General features: G+C 44.3%; 1 protein-coding gene across 2 annotated transcripts in view; it reads left to right on the top strand.

Moving 5' to 3' along the window:
- The window catches only part of TBC1D8 (TBC1 domain family member 8), a 559,729-nt gene that overhangs the window by 161,082 nt on the left and 373,438 nt on the right, over positions 1–25,209 (top strand). The window lies entirely within an intron of this gene.

The following is a 25,209-nucleotide window of genomic DNA, read 5'->3' as shown; positions in this document are numbered from 1 at the left end:
CCGTAAAACCAAGGAGGGCACCCACTGGTAAACCCTGTAATCCTTTCAATCTGTCTCCCTTGGGTTGCTGTCCGTTTGCCTATCTGTTACTGTATTCAGCGATAGGGAATCGCTGATGGCAGAAATGTTATTGACATGCAGCCATACCTGGTGATCATTACATTTGGCCAGCAGTTTGTGCCACTCATCAGCCACCTAGCCCCTACTTTCCTTATGTTCCTTGAGCCTGACCCATCATGAAAACATCAAAATGACGCATAGTACCCTCTAAAGCCCCGTCCCCGTAAACACACTTGCTACCTGCGCAGGCATAGCACTGTAATCGTATTTACACATTGCTTACTACTCCTGATGAGGCGTTGAAGCGCTTTTCGGTGAGTAGCACGCTACTCCGGAACCCAAAAGGATTACTGGTAGGTTAGTATATGGTGAGGCCCTGGAGACTGTTACAATGACGTACACTGGAATAGTTTGGATGTGGCATGACAGTGTTCCTTGTAACCTTAGCAAAGCCTACATCCATACGCAAAGATCTTCACCTATGGAAGTTGCAACATCACGTTTGGTAGAGGCTGTTTGAGTACCTGATGGGATACATATACACCAAAGCTCCAGTGTCACTGAACACCCTTGCTTTCTTGAATGGTGACCAGACCGTGTGGTGGGCTACATGCCTATACAGCTTGGTATCCGTGTGTCACATACTCTGTCACCGCCTGAATGCGGGATACACATTAGTGATCAGGCTCCTGTGGGAGCTGTATTCACCAGCTGACTCACCAGCGTTATTGTATGGAGAAACGCGCAGCGACAGTAGATACTAAGTAGGAACGTGAACCCTACAGCAGATTGGCTGGACATAGTTGACGTAAATGCATGAAAGTGCACAATTAGCACAAAGTAACAATTGTTAATGGTATGTGTGCCTATACTGCATTTTTATGCATTTACATCATCTATGCTCTCTGATCTGATGTAGGGTTCGTGTCCCTACTTAGCTGTACTGGACTCACACATCGAAAGTGAAATATATTTTAAAGTGAGGAACTGGTCTCATGATAACATCTCTGAACATATGAGAAAAGGGAAGCGTCCCAACCTGCTCAGAAAGTCCCTTAGTGTGAAATGTGCTTTTTGAGGCTTTACTGGTATGCATTGGCAGTGCTTTAAAAGGAACCGGCAGTTTCAACCCGGTTACCTTCTCAGTTCCTTGTTAATTGCAATGGTTTGAAGTAATTATGCAATAAATACTTACCTATCTGTCTCAGTTCCTTGTTCTGTTCAGTGTGCTGGCTGGATGATTGCATTTGCTTTTCCAGTTGATATTAGACATGTTTTGCTGACTTAGCACCTTGAAGTCCTGGTGTCTTGCGGAGTTGAAAAGTGTGAATGCAGGTGCAGTGTGTCGCCAGCTAAAGTTGTGTTAGTTTGTAGTGCTTGCATCTGTACCACATTAAAGAACTTTAAATTCTGGATGTTACACTTACTGAAATCCATGCAACTCATTTTATTATGATCAAAAGGAAAAAAAAGGCTGAGTGAGCTGAGGCTGGGTTCGAACCTGTGACCCTTCCAGTGGCGGCCTTCAACATTCTAAACAAGTACAGCACCAGCGATGGGACTGCACAGTGCCTGGCACACACACATCCAAAACGTGTTCGACAATGTTGGCACCTGTGTGCCTACCTAGAGCATAATTACTTAGGCTGCTGTTAAGTTGCTCCAAAAACAATGACTTACCGGTAAACAGCTACTTCTGAATAAGTGAAAAGCCAAAGAATCCGTTCTAAGAGCAGGTTTCAAGTGACAGCCCAGGGCTTTCAGGATAGTGACATAGAATATCACCTAAGAAGAAATGGTGTCAGAACTTGCATAGTCACTCCCTCATCCACATTATTATTATTATTAAAAATATTTATAAAGCGCACTGCAACCCTGCGGGCACCCTGGTGCTGGTCAGCTACATAATAGAGGGTCGACATGCTATCCTGAGAATTCCCTTCTACCCCTCACAGAGAGGCATATCATATCCTGGGGAATAGCCAGGTCTTAATTTTCTTGCGGAACATCATCAGGCCTTGCGTTCTCCTTATTTCTAAGGGGAGGCTGTTCCAGAGATGTGCTGCTGCTACGCTGAAGGCTCTTCCTCCCAGGGTCACCCTCCTCACTTTAGGTACTCTCACGCAGTTTGTAGTCGCAGAGCGGAGATTCCGGGTGGGTTTGTACCATTGAAATCTGTCCTGCAGCGGCTTAGGGCCTTGCTCATAAAGAGCTTTGTACACAATGCACAATCATTTAAAGAGGATCCTTTGGGCTACTGGTAGCCAATGTAGATCCGCCAGTGCTTGTGTTGTTGACGAGCCACGCGGTCGAGAGAGTGCTAGCTTCGCTTCTGCCGCCTGGATACTTTGCAATCTAGCAATCAGATACCCCGGAGAGTCCAAGAGTAAAGCGTTGCAGTAGTCCAGGCGACTAAGGATCGTACTCATAACCACCGTTGCTCTCACCTGGGTAGGCAGACCACGGATTATGCAGACGCAGGTTTCCACCAGTTTATTGACATGGGTCTCCAGATTGAGATTCTCATTAAAACTGACCCCCAAATTGCGTACCGTATCTACTGGGGTCATTGTACCATCTGAAGACAGGGGCCAAAAATCTATTGGCAGGCTACGGGCAATCCTCCCGTCCTACATTGTAGGATCTCATTTTTCCCGCTGTTAAACTGGAGAGAGTTTGCCTTCAGCCACTTTGTCATTTCATGCATACAATCATGAAAGCCCTCCAATGATTCCGCCTGGTCCCCCTCCAGAGATATCAGCAATTGTGTATCATCAGCGTAATTAATCACACTGATGTTATATGCCTTGATAATACCCATTAAGGGTTGCATATACACTTTAAACAAGATAGGGCTAATTGCCGACCCCTGCGGCACCCCATAAGGGACTTCCACCATTTCTGACTGGTACGGAGGAAGTGCCACCGTCTGTTTCCTATCCGACAGATAGGACTGCAGCCAGCTGAGTGCTACTCCCTTTACACCAAAAGACCTCAGTCGAGAGAGCAGTATTACATGGTCTACCGTATCAAATGCGGCGGACAGGTCCAGTAGGATTAAGATTGCCGACTGGCCCCTGTCCATCCACATCCTCTGGTCATCCAACAACACCACCAGAGCTGATTCTGTCCCATGCCCCGGGCGAAAAACGAACTGTTCCCCTTCTAATATGTTATTTGTCTCCAAATATTGGGACAGGGTCCTGCTAACCCAACGTTCCAAGATCTTAACTGGATAAGGTAGAAGGGAGATTGGTCGGTAGTTGTTATAACTGCTTGGGTCAAGGGTAGGTTTCTTAAAGAGCGGGGCGATAATAGCTCGCTTCCATTCCACGGGCTCAGTCCCTGTGTCAATAGATTGGCAACAGAGCTGTATAAAATAGGGAAAAACTCTGTCCCAAACTCTTTCATCAGCCTATGAGGCAGTGGATCCAAAGGGGAGCCAGAGGCGACCCCTAGGGCCACTTTAGTGAACTCCTCCTCCGATGGAATTGGGAATTTATCCAGGGAAATTTCAGGCCCAGCTATCTCAGTGGCGCTCTCCTCGTTTACTCCTCTGGCCCCCCCTGTCCGGGTCACTGAGGTATGTTGAGGTTGTTCCTTCATGCTTTCCACAATTTTATTTATTTTGTCCGGGAAGAAGTGATAGAGCGCGCGAGGCCACCCGACCAATAGTTTTCGCCGTTTCCGGCTTCAGGGCCCATATATTTTCAAATCACCATATACATCGATCAGGTGTCTTCACGAGCTCTACCAATTTGTGTGTGTGTGTTCCCTGCTAATATTTCTCAGTGCACCCGACTTACCATCCACCGATGCGGGTACCTAATGACCACAATGAATCAGGGAGCTAGCTGTAAAGGAAAGGCAGCAAAATACAAACCCAACCAATAACATTCAAATACTGTTTAAATGACCACGGACAACTGAAAGTTTTAAAATGTTTATCTAAAGTTCGTTTTCTTCATGCATCAAGTATACAAGAATAAGACAATCAATGACCAAGATAATGTAAATTATGTAGCTATATAAAAATAATGATAGGGTAATCATTGAAATACTGATATAAAATGCAAGAAAAAAATACTATGCAATTCAGTAATATCTAAACATGGGCAGACTAAGTATGGGTAACTATAGGAGGGCCTATAATGAGTAACACGCTTCACTTAAAGTAAAGGGGCCTTTGAACAGTCTAGGCAATGAAGTTCTAGACCATATCAGAAAATTACAAACTGCAATGCAAAATATAATTTCTAACCAGTGAGAAGACATAGGAACAAACTTATGAAAATATGTAGTTGACTTTCAATAGTTGCGGAAAGGCATGGAAAATATAACATATGCAATGATGAACTTTATTAAAGCAAAAGTTTGAAATTCAGAAGGTGCAAGATTTTAAGAGTTTCAGGGCAATATTTACCTAGAATGGTGTGGAAACCAAACCCTGGCCACGGGTCAGTTAAGGACAGGAAACCCTCAAGGAAGGATAACCCTCAAAGGACAGCAGGTGCAGAATGGACACCCAAGACAGAACAGGATACCCTCGGAATAGGAATCAGGACAGGACCCTCAGGATAGGACAGCAAACCCTCAGGACAGGACCTCTTCAGGACAGGACCGGAACCCACAGTTCGGAAGCAACGCCTGCGCTCCACCCGCTCTGCAGCTATTGATCAAGACCCCGATTGGGTCAGCGAACTCCCAGCTAAGTGCTTCGCCAGCACTTTAAGGTTCAGTAGAACCTTAGTCTATGGTCAAATTCGGACAGAGTGCTTCGCAGCGCTCTGAATCTTCAGTCACCTATTGAGTGCGTTGGGTCAGTGACAGGTCAGCTAAACCAGACAAGTCGGACGACTCCCCAGGGGAACCCAGGGTAGATATACAGTTTGGGGACAGTGTACCACCCCCCAATGTTGCAAAGTGTCAGAATCCCTCAATTTGGATTGGTCCTAAGGTAGGATTTGGGTAACACACCAATCACAACCTAGCGTTTCAAGCCTACATTTGCATAGTAGGGTACCGCCTAACTAGATTGGGGTTCCCATGAGAAATAGTGCAGAAATACAATGGCAATTTTAACAATGTTGCACTGCGAGAACATGTGATTGGTTCAGCCGAGTTTTCAGGTCGTTTCTCAGGAGCATCTTGCTCATCACTGCCAACTGGCTGTGTTCCATCAGTCAAGGTCTGCTGTGCCTCGGCAAGTCGCGCAGGCGCAGAAAGGACCTCCAAGATGGTTCTCGGTACAGACAAAACCCCATTCCCCGCGGTACATGAAAAGTAAGCGAAAAACAAATTAATACATAGTAATGTCATTATGAAAACACATCACAGGGTTTGTACTTTTAACTCATCATCAAGGAATAAACTTATGCGTTTAAATGTTAGCCACATTGATACAGGCACAAGAGCAGTGGCACGAGCAGTACCACATGATAAGCACAGCTATGAATTACGCATGCGCATAACTTTCCCTCCACTTCTGCAGACGCGTCAGGACACGTGAGTGTGGCTGACGCATGCGCAATAACTAAATACAAGCGGCGGCCATTTTATAAACACGGATTAAAATAGTTAGGAATACACATAGGCAAGCGTCATAAACTTTACTCAAACTTAATATAAATGTTAGTAAGACGTACATTGATTACCTTGTTATACATAAACGAGGTTCTTGACTTCGGCAAGCCGCAAAATATGCGAAGCTTTGCTTCATCAATCCCCTCTTTGATGATATTTACTATCATCACAAAATATAATGGAACCAGATGCCAACTTTCTTTCACACTTTATAAAGTTCTATTTCTTCCAGCAATCGTTCTAACTTTTCTCTTTCAGTTCTAGTAGGGTGAGAAGTCTTCACCTTTTTGTATATCTGGTCATTCACTTCCTCTAATTCGATCTCATCCACACTTCGTTTCACTCCTCTTGCATTTACCTCGTGCTTTTTGGTGCGCTTGCGGTATTTACAGCACATAAAAATGAGAAATATAATAAGACCTATAATACCAATTGGCATCAGTATCTTGAACAATAAGCTTTTACCTACGCTAGCAAGCCAATGACCTACATTTGAGAGACCATCTACCAGTCTCTTCCAGGCACTATCAACCTCGAGTGGTTTGAGTTCCTTTGTCAAATTAGTAATGTTTTTCACATATCTTTTGATCTGTACACTTTTATCCGGAATATAAGTGCAACAATGTTGCGCCTTCAACATCCGGCAGACTCCGCCCTCTTTCGCTAATAAGGTGTCAAGAGCAAGTCGATTCTGTAAAACCATTGATCTGATCGCAACCATTTCGGTATTGACCAGCAGAAATCCATGAGCTGTTTCAGTAGACAGCACATCCACTATAGTAGACAATTTGCAAATTCTGTGAGTGTTCAGAACCACTCCCACTCCAGGTATCAGTGCACTGAAAATACTACCCATAATTTCACCTATACTTTCTCTTTTACTACGCACTAAGCCATTAGTATCTTCATTGCTTCCAGCTTTTCCATTCACATGGTATATTTTCGGGAAGACAATGCCAAAATAGCAGCTTCCATACCAGTGATCCGGCAATTTGAAATAAGCCTTGTCCCCACAAATATAATAAATTCCAGGAAACACAGGCTCTGACCCATTTTTGAAACCCCAACCTCCAATTACCTTGTAATTATGTTCGCATTCACTGGAACCAATGAAAACATTATTATAATAGCTAGTCTTCTCGCGGTGAAGACATAGCTTGCCTTTCTTTTCAAAATCCAGCAACAGAGCAGGTCCCGCCCCACCATTTGAGGTGCCTTCCATGTTCTCTGCCCACTTTGGCTTTTTCTGACTTTCGTCATTAGCCTTCTTTTGTATTTTAATTCTTCTTTTCTCTGCCATGTTCAGGAACATCTTTTCCTGTTCACGCAAAGAACAAGTCAAGTTATCTCTGTGTGCATCAGCTATGTCAATGTTACCTATAGTCAGAAAGTAGTCTCCCATATATCTTATGGTGTCACTTTTGGTATGTACAGGATTCAGGTTCCCACGTATAGGAAGTTCAGAAAAGATTACGTCATTATTAGAGTAATAGTACTGTAACGGTCCTCTTTTGTAAAATAAACTAGCTAAAATGCTACAAGAAATTCCATATGTCAATGGCAGGTGATGGTATGTCACGCCTTCAGCCACAGAGGTAGGTAGCTTCATGCAGACATAGCAATCTTCAATTTCCATAGTCTCTACATAGTGTATTAACAAGTTTGCAAAAACATTTAAGTGTGTCCTGTTCTTAATTCCATGATAATGTAGTCCTCCCTCATCTGATGCTTCGAAGTCTTGTTTTGTTTGTCTCAGTGCTCTCTCATGTCTTGCTACACTCGGTGTTGTCAACTCCTCACTGTCAGTATTTACAATTCCAGTAGGGACAATGTTAGTATCTTTACTTACAGCAAAGGGAATGAAAATTGTTAGTCCTATCCAGATGACTATCAGTACTACTACACTACATATACACACCTTGCAACACGTCTTAAAACGGCTGCAACTAGGTCTACCATTCACCGTTGAATCAGACATTTTGGTTCAGAAGGAGTTTCTCGACCCTTCTTTGTGGCTTTACACAACTAGCTTACTTTGTGCAAATTCACGGTGGTTCGTCTTCTTCTTCAGCTGAGTACTCAGGGACGGGCTCTCCGTCGCTCACGTCAGTTATATCAAGATCTTCAAGTTCTTCCAAAACCAGTGTCCATTCAGGAGACTTGTACTTTTTGTTTTGTCTTTTTATTCGTTCACCCCTTCTTTTGGAAGAGTTTTCTTCTTGCTCTGCTATCCGAGCACTTCTTCTTGCTTCTGCACGTTTTTCTTCCACTGTCTTTATCCTTAGCCTCAATCTTTTTACAAACCTAGGCTCAAGGTTGTTTCTTTTCTTTAGTCTCTTAGTCGGTACTTGGACTTCACTTTCTTCTCTTATTCTCTTGTTCTCTTTCGCTTGTGGCAATTCTTCTCCACTTTCTTCTTCTACTTCCCCTATCTGGCTAGTTCCAGGGCTAGCATCGAATTCTTCTGCCTGGTTGCTAATCTGGCCTTGTTCAGGAATATTTTGTTTTTGGCTTTCGATTGTCTCTGTTTCTGTTTCTGTTTCCTGAACCCGTTCTTCTAACCCTATCTGATCCTGTTCAAGCACTTCGATCTCTTGATTTTCTTCTGCTCGAACTATCACTCTATTTCTAATCCCTCCCTTATCCGCATCAGGTGTTAGCGGTGGTGTATCGAACACCTGTTCTGTCCCTGTCTGACCTTCTCCTTCCTCAGTTTTGATGTGAATCTCAAGCGGCTGAGGTTCTTCGCCTGTGCCTTGCTTTTCCTGACTAATCCACTCCCTACCTTCACAAAGTCGTTCTCTTGTTCTGATGGGATCTTCGGTCAGATCAATCATCGGTATCCATTCTTCTGGCCATATGCTTGGCAGCTCGTCTTCAGCTACTCCTGGCTCAGTTTCCTGGACCTCTTCAGCAGGCTGGATTCTTGGCAGTTCGTAGTCAACTACTCCTGGGCCAACGTCTGCTGTTCCTGCAACCTGACTGGTGCTGTGCTGCTCGTTGTCAGCTGCTTCTGGTCTGGCTCCTGCAGGGTCCTCTGCTGGTTGCCCTTCTTCTGCAAATTCTTTGTCTGGTAATACCTTCTGGGTGTGTCCAGCGTGGATCCACTGGGGAACACCTGCGACCTTCACTGCAGTGGTTGTTACCAGGATTACTTGGCGTTTCTTTCCCCACCTTGGTGCCAGACAATTTGATCGAGTGTGCTTCTTTATTTTGACCCAGTCTCCTGGAACCAAGCTGTGGAGAGGAGTCGTTGGATTGAGGATGCCGTCGTCTCCAATCTGGCGAGAGATAGAACGCACTTGGTCACCCAATCTTCTGCAGTATTCAAGCACCAAATCATCAGTAATACTCAACAGTTTGCTTCCTGGCACCCATGCTTGTCTCATCACTCTTCCCATAATGATTTCATGGGGACTTAGGCCTGTCTTGCGGTCAGGAACACTTCTCAGTCCCATCAGAACCAGAGGCAGGGCTTTCACCCAGGTCATGCCAGTAGCATCTGTCAGCTTTGCTAGTCTGTTTTTGATAGTTCCATTTACTTGTTCCACTATTCCAGAAGCCTCTGGGTGGTACGCACAATGCAGTTTTTGCCTTATTCCAAAGGCCTTACAGAGTTCAGCCAGTATTTCATTCTGGAAATGTCCACCCTTATCTGATTCAATAATGTATGGTATCCCGAATCTAGGTATCAGTTCTTTTAGTAAACACTTCGCTACTGTCAGTGCGTCACTTTGGGGAGTAGGGTAAGCTTCTACCCATTTTGAAAATACGCACACAATGACAAGGACATATCGCTTTCCTTCACAACGGGGCATGGTGATGAAATCAATCTGTATTTTTACAAAGGGACCCCCTGATCTCCCAATTTTACTCAGCTCAACCATTGTCCTCTTGCCTGGGTTCATCTGTTGACATGACAGGCACCTCTGGCAGAGGGACTCCGCTACCTTCCTGAACTTTTTACTGTACCAAGTCTGTTGAAATACCAGAATCATGGCATCCCTACCAATGTGTGATCCTTCGTGTATTAATCTTGCCATTGTGCCAAGCAAGTGTCGGGGTAACACAGGCATACCAGTTGGGCCCAGAATCACACCATCCACACGTCTCGGTCTACATCCATCTTCCTTCCATTTCTCTCTTTCTTGCCAAGGAGCCGATTCCTGCCACTCTCTCACTTCATCCCATGTAGGTACTTCTTCAAACACCTGAAGTTGGCAGCTGGTTCCTGGCCCCCCTCGTTTTGGATTTACAATATACCGATCTTTGGCGCACCATTGGGCCACTCGATCAGCATAATCGTTTCCCAGTGATACTTTGTCCATGCTCTTCTTATGAGCACCGCATTTTACCACTGCCAGTTCCTTGGGTAACTGGATGGCCTCTAAAAGGTCATGAACAACCTTTGCATTCCGAATGGGAGTACCTGAGGAAGTCATGAATTCCCTCTGTAGCCACAATTGGCCAAAGTCATGCACAACTCCATAACAGTACTGACTGTCAGTATACACTGTTATGCGTAAGTTCTTCCCAATTTTGCAAGCTTTTATCATAGCAATCAATTTGGCTACTTGTGCAGACTTGATGTTATATAGGTAACCTGCTTCTTCAATTTTTGTTAGAGACTACTGCATAAGCAGCACTCAGGCCTCCTAGTTCATGTCTTAGACAGGAACCATCCACAAATAGTTCTTTATCATGTTCAGGCAATGGTGTTTCTTTTATGTCTGGGCGTGGTTTGGTGCTGAACTCTGTCAGGTCAATGCAATCATGTTCATCATCATCCCCACCTTCCATTTCCAAGGGGTCGGGGAGCAAAGTGGCAGGGTTCAGAATACCGCACCTAACAATGCTTACATTTGCTGCACCCACAAGAATCCTCTCGTATTTAGTCAGCCGACTAGGGGTGAGATACTGCGTTTTAGTTCTGGTCAATAGAATTACTACTCCGTGTGAAACATACACAGTCACAGGATGTCCCATGACAATGGACTCACTTTGTTCTAAACTTGCACAGGTAGCAGCTACCGCTTTCAGACATCCTGGTAACCCAGCAGCTACTGGGTCCAAAGTGGCAGAGAAATAGGCCACAGGCCTTCTGGTCGTGCCATGTTCTTGAGTCAGGACTGACAATGCGCAATTATCGCGAGTGTCACAGAATAAGGCAAATTCCTTGGAATAATCAGGCATTCCCAGCGCAGGGGCTGTACACAGACAGTTTTTCAGTCTTGTGAAAGCCATTAGGCTTTCATCGTCCCACTCTACAATATCTGGCATTCCTCTCGTGGTCATTTTTATTAAAGGCCTGGCTAAGGCTGCAAATCCCAGAATCCACTGCCTGCAGTACCCTAGTACACCCAAGAACATTCTGACGTCCTTTTGAGTACGGGGCAACTGCATCTTTTGAATTATTCTCACTCTTTCTGATGTGACTTTTCTGACACCCTTTTCTATCTGGTGTCCTAGATATTTCACTGATTTCGCGCAGAACTGTAGTTTGTCAGGGGCCACTTTATGCCCTTTCTCACACAAATGATTTAGGAGGGCAATGGTGTCAACTACACAGTCCCTATGACTTTTAGACGCCAGTAGAAGGTCGTCTATGTACTGCACTAAGACCGAATTCCCAGGTAAGATCAAAGTCTCTAGACATTTTTTCAAGATCTGATTAAAGATAGAAGGGCTCTCTGTATACCCCTGAGGGACCCGGTTCCAGCAATACACGTGACCTTCGAAGGCAAACGAGAAAATAAATTTGCTGTCGGGGTGCAGGGGTATCGAAAAGAATGCATGACATAAATCAATCACAGTGAACCACTCAGCATCCCAAGGAATCTGGTACAATATCACTGCTGGGTTCGGGACAATAGGGCAGCAAGGAACTACAATTTTGTTTACCTTTCTTAGGTCTTGCACTACCCTATACTTGCCACTAGGCTTCTTGATGCCCATAATCGGTGAGTTGCATGGGCTGCTCATTACTTCCTGTATGATGTCTCCTTCTAATAATTTTTGAATTTCCAGAGTGACACCTGCTTTCACTTCAGCATTCATTCGGTAGGGCTTAGTGTTAGGATATACTGCATTGTCCTTGATGGCTATCTGTATGGGGTCCACATCTTTCATTAACCCCACATCTTTTCCAGTGAAATCCCACACCTCCGGCTTTACTGCTTCCTGGAGTTCTTGGGGCAAGTCCTGCAGGGTCAATCTTTTAATTTCTGAGTCAGGTCTGAGTAACAATAGTTTATAAATGCCATCTTCATCCGGGGTCTGTATTTCAACACCCTTTGGTGTGCAAAAGATGGTACAGTTCATTTTGCACAGCAAATCACAACCCAGTAGATTCACTGGACTGGTGTCACAGACGACAAATCTATGCATCTGTTTAAAATTTCCAATTGAAATCTCCATGGGTTCGGTAACAGGAGTACTAATCAATTGATTAGATACACCCACTACTTGGATATTTTCTCCCGAGAGGGGTAGGTTTGGAACGTCCACTGTTCTTACAGTAGAACGGGTAGCGCCAGTGTCCAACAGAAAGGTGACATCATTTCCGTCAACCTTTCCTTCAATGTATGGTCCAGACTGGTCTACCGGCAAGGAAGCGCCAAGTACGCACTCCTCGTCCTCCCCTCTCAGGCCCCGTCAGTCCTGATCATTACAAAGGAAGGTATCATTTAGCAGATACTGCGAAGTTGCTGTATTTCTGTTCTCCTCGCTTTCCCAAACTTCTATCTCCTCACCCCCTGCCTGTCTTCCCCTGTATACCTGTTTGGGTGCTCGAGGCACCTGGACTGCTTTTACCTGGGGTTGAGTCTTTCTTGGTCTTTCTTTCTGCGTCTGTGGAGTTAAATCAGGAGTTTTTGCATTATCATCTAATAATTGGGGACACTCGTTTCGCCAGTGTCCAATTTCGCCGCACTGATGGCAGGGAAATTTCTTCATAGCCTCTTCCCTGCTAAATTTGGGCCGGGGCTTTCCTCCACCCCCTCCCCCAGGACCTTTGTTCTCAGTATTTTTAACCATGTTACTCAATTGTTTTTCCTGCTGTTCTGCGAGCTTCACCTGAGCCCACATCACCTTTTCCTTAAGGGCCTTTTTCTTTTCTGCCATCTCGTCCTCGCAGTACTTAGCGTACCGCAGGACCTCATCCATCTTCTTTGTATGCCAACAGATTTTATTATCCTTTATCCACTGACAAATTTCAGGTCTTAAACCATTTACAAACCTGTAAATAAAGTGTGTCATGTCCTTCAAATCGATGTTATCAATACCACTGTATGTTTTAAATACCTGCAATAACCTCTCATAGAAGGAGTGCACTGTCTCGTCCCTTTCCTGTGTTGTTCTATCTATTTTTGTCCAATCAGTTTCCTTTGCGGGCACCTTTTCTTTCAAATGTTGAATTACCTGCTCATATTTTCGCATGACATCCTTTGATGGCTCCCCTGTTTCCTTATTTCTTGGGTACTCTTCAGTAGGCCAGTCTATGGCTATTTTACACTGGGTCCATAAATCTACCGGAACCACAATGTCGAAAAACCCATCCAGGTCTTTCCACAGACATTTCTGTACCTTCACGAACCTCTCCACCTGCCTGTACCAGTCTACTGGTTTCTCTCGTAATTTTGGAAAATCGTTCGTAAAGGACACAATATCCTGTCTAGACCAGGGGACATGCACATATTTCCCTCCTGGAACTTCGCGCATGGGGCATAACTGCTCAGGTTTTTCTACCTCCCTTAAAGCAAATTCAGGAGTCACTTGTCGGGAACGAGCTTCTTCCCTCTTTTTCGCCCACCTGCTTCTCCATCTTTCCACATCCCCCCCCATTTCTGCAGTACCCCCATTAATTCTTTAATCTGCAACTTTTTCCCCGCCACATTCAGGTGCTCTATATCTTTGTCTGAGAAGTCTGCTCTGTACGGTTTCTGTAAGGGCTTGGATTTTGAGATATCTACCCCCATACTAACTGCTGTTTCGGTCAGTTTTTCGTGGAGCACTCTGGTGTTCCTTGTAAAGCTTTTACATATGAACGACAATTCTTCTTCAGAGTAAGTGTTCAATCGATCCAACCCCACATTCCCTGCCATTAATTCTTCTATTTCTACCCTCAGCTTGTAGAGGTCTAAAGGTTTCGTTTGCGGAGTTTGTTTCTCTAATTCACAACTCCAACTCTCAATTTCATCCGGAGTTACCAGAGAGACATTCCTAGTACCTGTTGCTGACTCTAATTTAATTTCTTTTGTATTAAAAGGGTTATGCCTCTGCTGCATTCCCTTTCCGGTCTGTTTGTTTGGCAAGTCCAAGAACGCAACTTCAGACTCGCACTCACTGGACTGATCATCTATGATTATCGGTTCCTGTCTCGGGGGTGCCATGACTGGGGTCATAACTGGAGTAATCGGATTTCCCTGACCATTTCCGTATAACGGGACCACCGGTCCAATAGTTACTGGAATAGTCAATGCCTCAGGACTGGTATTTAACTGGGAGATTTTCTGAATTATTTCTGTCCTTTGTCTAGCTAGAGCCTCTTGCTCCTTTTCCACTAGTATCCTTCTTAAAGTTGTGTCATGTAATATCTGTGGGGTCAGTGGAGGAGTAAAACTCGGGGCAGTGGGATGCGTTTCACTTGGTCCTCCACCATAATTTGGTTTCGGGAATAAAGTTCCAGTGTTAAAGGACCTGCGTTCTTCCTCATATGGAGGCTGAACAAAAGGCAGTCCTGAATTCAATGGTTTCTCTTCCTTTTCATACAGGGATCTGGGAAGGAACATTTTTGTGCGTGAATATTTTTCTTCCTGACTTGCGGGCACTTTGGGATATATATCCCTTGTTTCCATTGGTTCGGGTTTCTCCAAATAGGGTAACCCTTGACCACCCCCTCCCAGTCCCAGGGACCTGTCTTCTTCCTTGAGGAAGTGATGTCGGGGAGCATCTCCTACACTGGAAGGTCGGGTTCCCTCATTATAAGGTGGCGGACTCCTGGTACAGATGTCATCTATCAATTCATCATCTGATTCCCCCGGACCCCCCCAATGTTTACACTTTTCGGTGCTTTTCTCACCTGCTCCATCGTTATGACCTGCCGGCATTATGGGAAACAGACCCTCAACAATCATGCTCTGCCTCCACTGTTTCATCCTTTTATCCCTGGACTCCTGTTTCTGCCTGGGGTACCACTTGGTCAAACCCTTGTCCATTCGGGGTCTTTCTCTTTCAAAAGCCTCAATCTCCCATTCCTCTAATGCCTCATACTGCGTTAGTCTTGGCCTGGGATGCAGTTCATTCATTCGGGTTCTTAAATTAAATAAAATCCTACCATTGAAAGTACCATCTAACGGAAAAGCCAATACTCCGTCATCTTTTGTGTACTTCACCCAATTCTCCAACCAAACACAGGTATTGTACCCTCGGTCAAACATCATGAATGAGGCGGGAGTATTGGGTGGTGGGACAAGAACACCTTCTCTAGATTTAATCGGTTTGTCCGTTTTAAAATAATTTTTCACCTTACTTACAAGGGACATTTTTCTCTTGGTTCCGTACATAATATCGTATCTATTAGTCTTCCACTGATCCCTTTCAAACCCTAGGTGCCTTGGATCAGGTCGAGTTCCTGTAGTCTGCGAGTGCCACATACGACTTCTACGCTAAACTTTGTTTACAAACTACCTCCAATCAGAACGCGCTTCAGAAATTCGTGCAACCAATGGGTGCACGAGCTTAAATAATCTCGACCAATGGGTGCGCGACCCCTTCGTGAAACCGTTCCCACGCTCTGGCGCTCCCCCCTCCTTTACAATTCCAGCTCCGCTACCCGCCCGCTGCTTCTACCAATCCCAGCGCGGCACAGAGTGACGTCAGAGACGCTTCGCGGCTGACCCCCTCCCTTCACTAGGTAACGGAAACTTTCTTTCTTTTAAAGTGCTCAGTGCTTGGTTATTTTACAACAAATACACATTCGCCACAGTGCTCAAGTGTCTAGACAGAGAAAGAATTGTTTTACTGCAAGTAAACTACTTCCATTTACTTTTCACTCGCTGCGGGCAGATCTCTTCCGCCTACCCTTCACTCTAGCATCGGTGAACCTGTTATTCCCCTAAACTCATCCACTTCTTTCCGGGATATATTCCGAGTTTAAGGTTTCCCAGCGGACCCCTCTGCTTTCACGCTAGCTCCAAGGAACCTGCTACTCTTCCGATGTGACCCTTACTAGGTTACGCCACTATGGGAATTTTGCCAATGAACCCCGTTACTGACATTTATTCACACATGTATTCAGAAAACCCTAGTTAGTGCTTCCCGGTTATCTTAACCTGCACCTAACTTTCCTCGAGCCTGTGACCTCAGGACAATGGATTCTATTCACCACTTGCCCTTTCAATTCCCCGGGGAGTTCGGACAACACGAAACAATACGGTTTACAAATGCATGGATTAGTACATATAACAATATAAGAACAAGAATAATAACAATGCAAAAATTCATGAGTTTCAGCAGCGTATTCACAAGAGAATGATCAGGTCTCTTAGAACAGCCGCTCTTCTAGCAGCATCAATATACTAGCAGCTTCCGACTCAACTAGTCCAACTAATCCCTGCCTTACTCTCAACTAGTCCCTAACCATCCTCTGGCTACCAGTAAAACTGATAGAGCGCGCGAGGCCACCCGACCAATAGTTTTCGCCGTTTCCGGCTTCAGGGCCCATATATTTTCAAATCACCATATACATCGATCAGGTGGCTTCACGAGCTCTACCAATTTGTGTGTGTGTGTTCCCTGCTAATATTTCTCAGTGCACCCGACTTACCATCCACCGATGCGGGTACCTAATGACCACAATGAATCAGGGAGCTAGCTGTAAAGGAAAGGCAGCAAAATACAAACCCAACCAATAACATTCAAATACTGTTTAAATGACCACGGACAACTGAAAGTTTTAAAATGTTTATCTAAAGTTCGTTTTCTTCATGCATCAAGTATACAAGAATAAGACAATCAATGACCAAGATAATGTAAATTATGTAGCTATATAAAAATAATGATAGGGTAATCATTGAAATACTGATATAAAATGCAAGAGAAAAATACTATGCAATTCAGTAATATCTTAACATGGGCAGACTAAGTATGGGTAACTATAGGAGGGCCTATAATGAGTAACACGCTTCACTTAAAGTAAAGGGGCCTTTGAACAGTCTAGGCAATGAAGTTCTAGACCATATCAGAAAATTACAAACTGCAATGCAAAATATAATTTCTAACCAGTGAGAAGACATAGGAACAAACTTATGAAAATATGTAGTTGACTTTCAATAGTTGCGGAAAGGCATGGAAAATATAACATATGCAATGATGAACTCTATTAAAGCAAAAGTTTGAAATTCAGAAGGTGCAAGATTTTAAGAGTTTCAGGGCAATATTTACCTAGAATGGTGTGGAAACCAAACCCTGGCCACGGGTCAGTTAAGGACAGGAAACCCTCAAGGAAGGATAACCCTCAAAGGACAGCAGGTGCAGAATGGACACCCAAGACAGAACAGGATACCCTCGGAATAGGAATCAGGACAGGACCCTCAGGATAGGACAGCAAACCCTCAGGACAGGACCTCTTCAGGACAGGACCGGAACCCACAGTTCGGAAGCAACGCCTGCGCTCCACCCGCTCTGCAGCTATTGATCAAGACCCCGATTGGGTCAGCGAACTCCCAGCTAAGTGCTTCGCCAGCACTTTAAGGTTCAGTAGAACCTTAGTCTATGGTCAAATTCGGACAGAGTGCTTCGCAGCGCTCTGAATCTTCAGTCACCTATTGAGTGCGTTGGGTCAGTGACAGGTCAGCTAAACCAGACAAGTCGGACGACTCCCCAGGGGAACCCAGGGTAGATATACAGTTTGGGGACAGTGTACCACCCCCCAATGTTGCAAAGTGTCAGAATCCCTCAATTTGGATTGGTCCTAAGGTAGGATTTGGGTAACACACCAATCACAACCTAGCGTTTCAAGCCTACATTTGCATAGTAGGGTACCGCCTAACTAGATTGGGGTTCCCATGAGAAATAGTGCAGAAATACAATGGCAATTTTAACAATGTTGCACTGCGAGAACATGTGATTGGTTCAGCCGAGTTTTCAGGTCGTTTCTCAGGAGCATCTTGCTCATCACTGCCAACTGGCTGTGTTCCATCAGTCAAGGTCTGCTGTGCCTCGGCAAGTCGCGCAGGCGCAGAAAGGACCTCCAAGATGGTTCTCGGTACAGACAAAACCCCATTCCCCGCGGTACATGAAAAGTAAGCGAAAAACAAATTAATACATAGTAATGTCATTATGAAAACACATCACAGGGTTTGTACTTTTAACTCATCATCAAGGAATAAACTTATGCGTTTAAATGTTAGCCACATTGATACAGGCACAAGAGCAGTGGCACGAGCAGTACCACATGATAAGCACAGCTATGAATTACGCATGCGCATAACTTTCCCTCCACTTCTGCAGACGCGTCAGGACACGTGAGTGTGGCTGACGCATGCGCAATAACTAAATACAAGCGGCGGCCATTTTATAAACACGGATTAAAATAGTTAGGAATACACATAGGCAAGCGTCATAAACTTTACTCAAACTTAATATAAATGTTAGTAAGACGTACATTGATTACCTTGTTATACATAAACGAGGTTCTTGACTTCGGCAAGCCGCAAAATATGCGAAGCTTTGCTTCATCAGAAGCACGCCAGACCATCACACAATTCCTGTGATGGTTTAATTTTACTAATAGTAAAAGATCTGACTAACCCAGAATGTACTATCTTAAAAATATCCCTTGGAACTCTTTAATATAATAGATGCAAAAAACTCTGTCTTGGCATATATACTTTCCTCTCACTGAGTTAAGCTCCCACTACAGAGATCTTCCTATAGTCTACATGTCACAGATGCCTTAAAACTGTATATGTTCTGTAAGCAATGGAAGCTTGTACTAAGCGATGGAAGCTTGTACTAAGCGATGGAAGCTTGAACTAAGAGATAGAAGCTTGTACTAAGCGATGGAAGCTTGTACTAGTCTTCCCAGCTGAAATGTTTTGCATTGATGGGAAGACTGCACTTGCTGCCTTCTATGAGGGGTAATCCCCTGTTGTTGCTCCATCTTTGCTTGGGATGAAAATTAGTAGCTGTTTCTTCCAGAAGAATTGGGCAGTAACCCTCAAACTTATACCTAAAAGAGTGTAGCACCGGCACACTCTAAAAGAAATAGCATGTCTCCATATAGTGGATGGAGACGCAAGCCACAAAATAACGTTGGATCTGGTTGATAATGGTTGCCAGTGTAGGACACAGATGTGCACTGCAGTGCTGGTTATGGGAGTTAGTAGATGCAGTTCAAGGTTGCAGTATGAGGCTCTAAGTGGTCCAGTTAATTTTAATTGTGCTGTGGTACGGTGGGTCAAATTAGCACCTCAAGTGTGACACTTAATGGTAGTTGCAATCGTTTGTGGCCTTTATCTTGGTTATGATTTGCTGATGGTTTGGGCACCACTCATTGACAGGTCAGCAGTCATGGGGTCAACAGGAGCCCTAGTTTAAGGTTGAGGTTCAACCAGACCAGAAGACAGTGTTCTCTCCTGAATAGTAAATTGCTAGACTGTAGTTCCAGTGGTTCTTGCCACGGAGGACAGTCATATGGATGCACCCCAAAGGACCTACAAGTAGGATTGAAACCCTTGGACTACTCTCAGGCAGGGGTCTTACTTGGTCCCACAAAGTTACAAAAAAGGTTGTAGACAAGCAGCCTTCCCGCTGCACCACTGTGCCAAAGCTCATGTGAGCTCTACCAACTCTTATGATGCACAGATGTGGCTGGAGCCTCACAGGTTCGATCCTTGTGTATCCTGAAAAAGCTCTTTTCCTCAAGTCTTCCGCTACACATAGATCAGTCAGTTGGGCTTTATGCTTGTCCACCATGTTTTAAAAAAAAAAGGCTTTAAAACCGCAGTAACATTGACGATACGTAAACATCAAATCACACTCTGCATCTAGTCTCCCGATACTTGTATTCCATAGGATTACTGACAAATAGTAAATATTCAAATGAACATAAGTCCGAGCCTTTTGGCATAATAATCCTCTGAGAGTATGTGTTTACTGTTTTCAACTTGCCTGTTGTCTATCTTTAATGTTACTACTATCAAACATAGTGGTCATCAGTAGCCGTGGATTTGTCAAATAGTCTGATATAGTTTATTGGTAATTATGAAGCTTCAGGCGTAGGGCCATCACTGTTACCCCACTCCAGGGGCCAGGGGAATCTTGTGGATTACCAGCCCTACCAGCTTTCTCAGATACTCTCGTCAATCATTTATCTCCAATGTAGCCTTCCGGGGACACTAATATGTACCAGGACTGGACAAATGCTCCTCCTTAAGTCCCTTTCCTCTCAGTGTGCAGCAGCACTGTGCTTTCTAGGCCAGCCCCTTCCATCACCTTTTCCCTCCATCTTGCAACATTAGTCGCTCTAGGTGGTTTCCAGTGCTTGGCTATGCCTCTTTTGGCCAATAGCAATGCAAGTTCTTTAAATCTGCTGTTAGCCTTATGTTTTGGTGATTGCGACATTTGGCCTAAATGGCAATTTTCTACCTTAAGCAGGGATGCACTTTCCATCCGAATTACTGGCAACTTCTGGATCAGGACACTCATATCATATAATTCTCCTGAGTCGATCTTTTTGGTGCACCTTTCACAGCAATACACGTTATGTGGACTGTGCCTTCAGCTAGGGCCTGGGAACAAGAAACAGACTTATTATGTCTGGAAGTGACATTTTTTAAGTGTACAACTCGGTTTTTGGAGAGAATGTGTCAGAGTCAGCTTGCGGCGTATTGTAGTTGTATAGCTACATAAGAGAGCTCAGAATTTGGTACTCCCAAACCGCTTTGCCTTGAGGGGATTTCAAGCTTGTCGGCATCCCATATTAAATCTAGCAAGATAGAATCTGTTTTAGTATTCATACTGGAAGCCTAACTGGTAAGTTAGCCAAAAAGTACAGAAATGTCAGTAACTTCACCTTTTTTTTTTTTTTTTAATAATGCTTTCACGTCCATGATTGATAGTGTTGGTGATCTATAAAAGGAGACTACCGCTAATAGACTCCAACGTTCTGCAAACATTGCATTCAATTAACATTCTACGCAGACCTGCATATTTGTACACCTAAACTTTACCAGTGCCTAAGCTTAAGTCTGGACAAGGTATGGGACACACCGTGCTTCTGTGTTTATTTGGTTGGATAAGATCAGCAATCGCTGTTCCTATTTCCTTCAATATGGGGGTCTCCGGCTCTTTCCTCTGATCTAAAGTCAGATAGGTTTAGGAAGTGGCTTCTAGGTAGCCATCGAGTTTCTACTTGTTTATTGCATCTGTTGCATAAATGGAATAATTTGAAATAATCTCTATTCTCTGTTGGCTGTATATCACGTTGCCCTGATGATCCCTAGATCCCTGTGACAGGGATCCCGCCTGCCTGTGGTCTAGTCAACCAGGCCAACAGTCTCCCCAACCTTTGGTCCTCTGAATGCACTTTAACCATATATTCCTTGTAACTCCTCAGACAACATAAACTCTCAAACAATCTGGTATGTTCCTTCTTAGTGGAGGTGTGTTTCCCCACGAGCCCCTTATCCTTGCTCCTGTTTTTAAATTCCACAGCCGAGCCTCAATACCCAATAATTCTTGTTCCATTTTCATCCCATGTGAGGTTATCAAATGACCAATTTAAATTATTTTCATTCAACCAGTGCATTGGACGCCATCCTTTTTTTCCCACTAAGTTAAATTAAGAACCTCTTCCCTTATTGTACCTGTAAAAGCTGGGTCATCGAGGGTCAGTGCTTGCAATCTCCATGTAGGAATCAAAGCCCCCTCTCCATCACCACTCTTTTACTAAGGGATTATGACCCGAGGCCCTCCGCCCAAGGTAGTTGACTTGCGACACATGGATAAACTTATTTCAAGTACAAAATACTTAGCCTGGCATGTAATGTAATTGTTCAATGTGAATAGTGGAATACTTACCAATGTTTGGATTATGTGCCCTCCACACATTTGCCGGCCCCTAATTGCATAGCTAGTTCCCCAATAATTTTGTTACCTTTACTACATGGGAAGAGGACAGTGGTGGGGGGAACCTGTCCAAGTCTATGTCTTGAATGCAATTAAAGAAGCTGAGGAATGGGGTTCGAGTCTCAGCAACAATGCTCAACATCCTGTGATTCTGGGCAAATCACCTAATCTCCCAGTGCCTAAAAAAATGAATGTGTCCTTCTGTAACGAAACTGGTGCTCATGTAAAGCGCTCTTATACCCTATTCGGGTCTAGCTTGCGCTATATAAAACTCTATTTTAAAAAAAAGTACCCACCAATCAACCTGGGCAGATGTGCCTAATTTGCTACTCTATCTGACATTGTATCTAGGAAGCCTGACTCCTCAGCGTTCAAGGCACTGACACGGACTACGAGCATCGCCATTGCATCAAGTCTTCCAGCCAGTAGCAAATATCTGCCAACAACATCTACATCAACACTGTTGCTCGTCATCTAGGTTAGGGCAGTTCTTTTTCTGTGTAAGGATTCAGCCAGGTGATAGCAGCGGGGCATATCCTTGAATGTAGACTTCATTATAGTAAGCTCTAATCCTGGCTAGATGCTGCTTAGCTTCTTTGGAAATGAAAATGTACGCTACTGGTGTTGAGGTGCCATGCCCAGGGAGCTTCTGGTGCATGAATACACCAATGGATTTGTTATATTTACATGTTATGCTGTTTTGTATTGTGCATATGCTTTATTGCTTAGAATGGTACATCACTATGATGTTAATTCAAGACACGGGAAGTTGAATATTTGGCGCATTTGGTCACTGAGGAAGGGATAAGGCCAAAAGAAAACCTGGTTAGTGCCATCGTCAATGCAAGTGTGCCTCATGATAGAGACTCTTTGAGGTCCTTCAGGGGTTTAGTAGAATATTATTAGAAGTTTTTGCTGAATTTTTCACATAAGACGGAAGCCTTGAGGGAACTTTTGAGGAAGGGTAAGAGGTTTAGCTGGAGTAAAATGCAACAATCTGCGTTGGATTTGATTAAAGAGGAAATAGTTCATGCGGGTGTGTTGACTCCTTTTCAGAATGGACTGGATAATATTCTTACGGTGGATGCCAGTGCCGTGGGCATAGGTGCTGTTTTTGCACAAGTGCGTGGGGGTGTGGAAAGAACTGTGGCGTTTGCTTCTCGGTCCTTGTCGGAGTGTGAACGCAACTACTCTGTTATAGAGAGAGAGAGGCTTTGGCCGCGGACTGGGCTACAAGTCATTTTAGGGTATTCTTTTGGGGCAGTCCTTTTCGGTTGTGCACGGATTATAAACCGTTGTTGAAGGTTTTGGGCCTAGGAGGTATAAGCAATTGTTCGGGTAGATTAGCAAGACTGGCTGTGAAGCTGCAAGAATTTGACTGTAAGGTGGAGTATGTCCCGGGTTGGCGCAACAAGGTCGCTGACTGTTTGTCGAGGCTTCCGTATAAGGTCTCTACGGAGGAAGTTGTGGCAAGTATTGATGAAGCGCTAGAGGGTATGGATGGTGCCATTCAGAGGAAGACTTGGATTGAGGAGATGGAAGAGGATGCAACCTTGACTGGTGTTCGCAAGATGATGAAAGGCGTTATCAGGAGAGAGAGTTCTGTTCCACTTGGTGTGCGGCCTTATTTGAAGATTGCGGATCAATTATCTGTTACACATCAAGGTCATTTGGGCCAAACTATGACCATAAGGAGGTTGAAGAAGTTTTATTGGTGGCCTGCTATGGATCAGCAGGTGAAGGAGTGGGTGGAAAGGTGTGTGGCATGCAAGGAGTCTGAGAAGAGGTTAAGGGTTGGCATTGGATCGACTATTGAGCCCCAGCATGTTTCGGTTGCTGACAAGGTTTGGGAAAAGGTTTGTCTAGACTTTGTTGGGCCATTTTCGTTTTTAAAAGAGAGTGAGAGGTTTGCTGTTGTTCTGGTGGGTGCAAAATCTAAATGGGTGGAGGGTACTTTTATGAGTAGCATCACGACCAAAGCTACAATTGCCGTTTTGTCGGACATTTTTAAGAGGGAAGGATTTCCGGAGGTTTTGTTGACAGACAATGGCACACAATTGACCTCTACAGAAATGAAGTGTTTCTTAGATTCGGTTGGCATAAATCATGCTTGTTGTTCTTTATACAACCCACAAGGAAACGGACTCGTGGAGCGCATTAACCGTATGGTTAAGGGTGCTATGCAATTAGCTTATGGTTCTGGTCTGCCTGTACTCGAGTCAGTGAGCGAAATGCTGTGGGCGTATCGCACAACAGTGAATAATGAGTTAGGTAAAAGTCCTTTTGGAATGATGCGGGGAAGGGAGGCTGGCACAAAGTTATTTCCTTCAAGGATGCGGGAAAGACCAAGAGAGGCAGATTCACAGTCTGAGAGGTTGGGAGTGAAAGACGAACGGTACATTAAGATTGGAGATTGGGTAAAAGTGAAGCCGGGTGGACATAGCAATTGGGTCAACAAGTTTAGGGGACCTTTTAAGGTGAAAACTGTGGGCAGCAATTGGGTGAGATTGACAAATGGTCAAGTTTGGAATTCAAGGCGGGTTGCATTATATCAAAGGGGAGATTGCAAGCATGTGGAACATTTGGAGGGTAGGTATGATGGGGAGCAATGTTCTCCATGGATGTTGATGAAGGTTATAGTGTTTGGTGATGAACAGGGAGTTGATTCTTCCTCCTTTGGAGAAATAATTAGATCTGATGAACTTGGTACGCCTGCGAGGGAGATGGGTCGGATGTTTCACGTGTTCTGAGGAATGCTAGTGAAAGAAGGTTACCTGCGTATCTGAGTGATTATGTTTCTTGATTCTACCATGAACTTTTTTATGTTCGCTATTATTCTATTAGTTTCTTTTTGTTTTGTTTTATTGTAAAGGGGGGAGATGTGTTATATTTACATGTTATGCTGTTTTGTATTGTGCATATGCTTTATTGCTTAGAATGGTACATCTCTATGATGTTCCAGAGGTTCTAGTGTGATGTCACCTCTGTGGCATCATCATCAGTTGGTCCAGCTGTGTCTGGCAAGAAGCTGTTTAGGATCTTTCTCTAAGAATAAATCTACTTCAAGATATTCCTTGGTGTACCTTGCCTATTTATCATAACAGGATGGTGTAGGAATGATCTGCTTTGTAGGAGGCAGAGAAGGAGAGTTCAGTGCCCAGAGCAGACACCAAAGATGGCACAGTGTTCAAGGGGCTGGATAACAAGGGGATCTGATTGTGGAGGGATGTGGTTACTAAAGACCTGACTGCATAGCATTTTAGTGCTTGGTGAAGACGTGGATACGTTTTGGAGAAGAAAGGAGTGGTTAAGGAGGTGGTCCAAGGACCTTTCGAGTAGGAGGGGGTGACAGTTGGTCTCCTGAAACAGAGAACACCACGACACAGGGTAAGGATACTATAATGGTTCGGATTTTAGTATCAAAGGAGTCTGAGA

Source organism: Lissotriton helveticus, chromosome 8 (assembly GCF_964261635.1).
Source record: "Lissotriton helveticus chromosome 8, aLisHel1.1, whole genome shotgun sequence".
Taxonomy (NCBI): Eukaryota; Metazoa; Chordata; class Amphibia; order Caudata; family Salamandridae; genus Lissotriton; species Lissotriton helveticus.
Note: the sequence above shows the minus strand (reverse complement) of the source record. Positions and strands in the feature narration are given on the sequence as shown.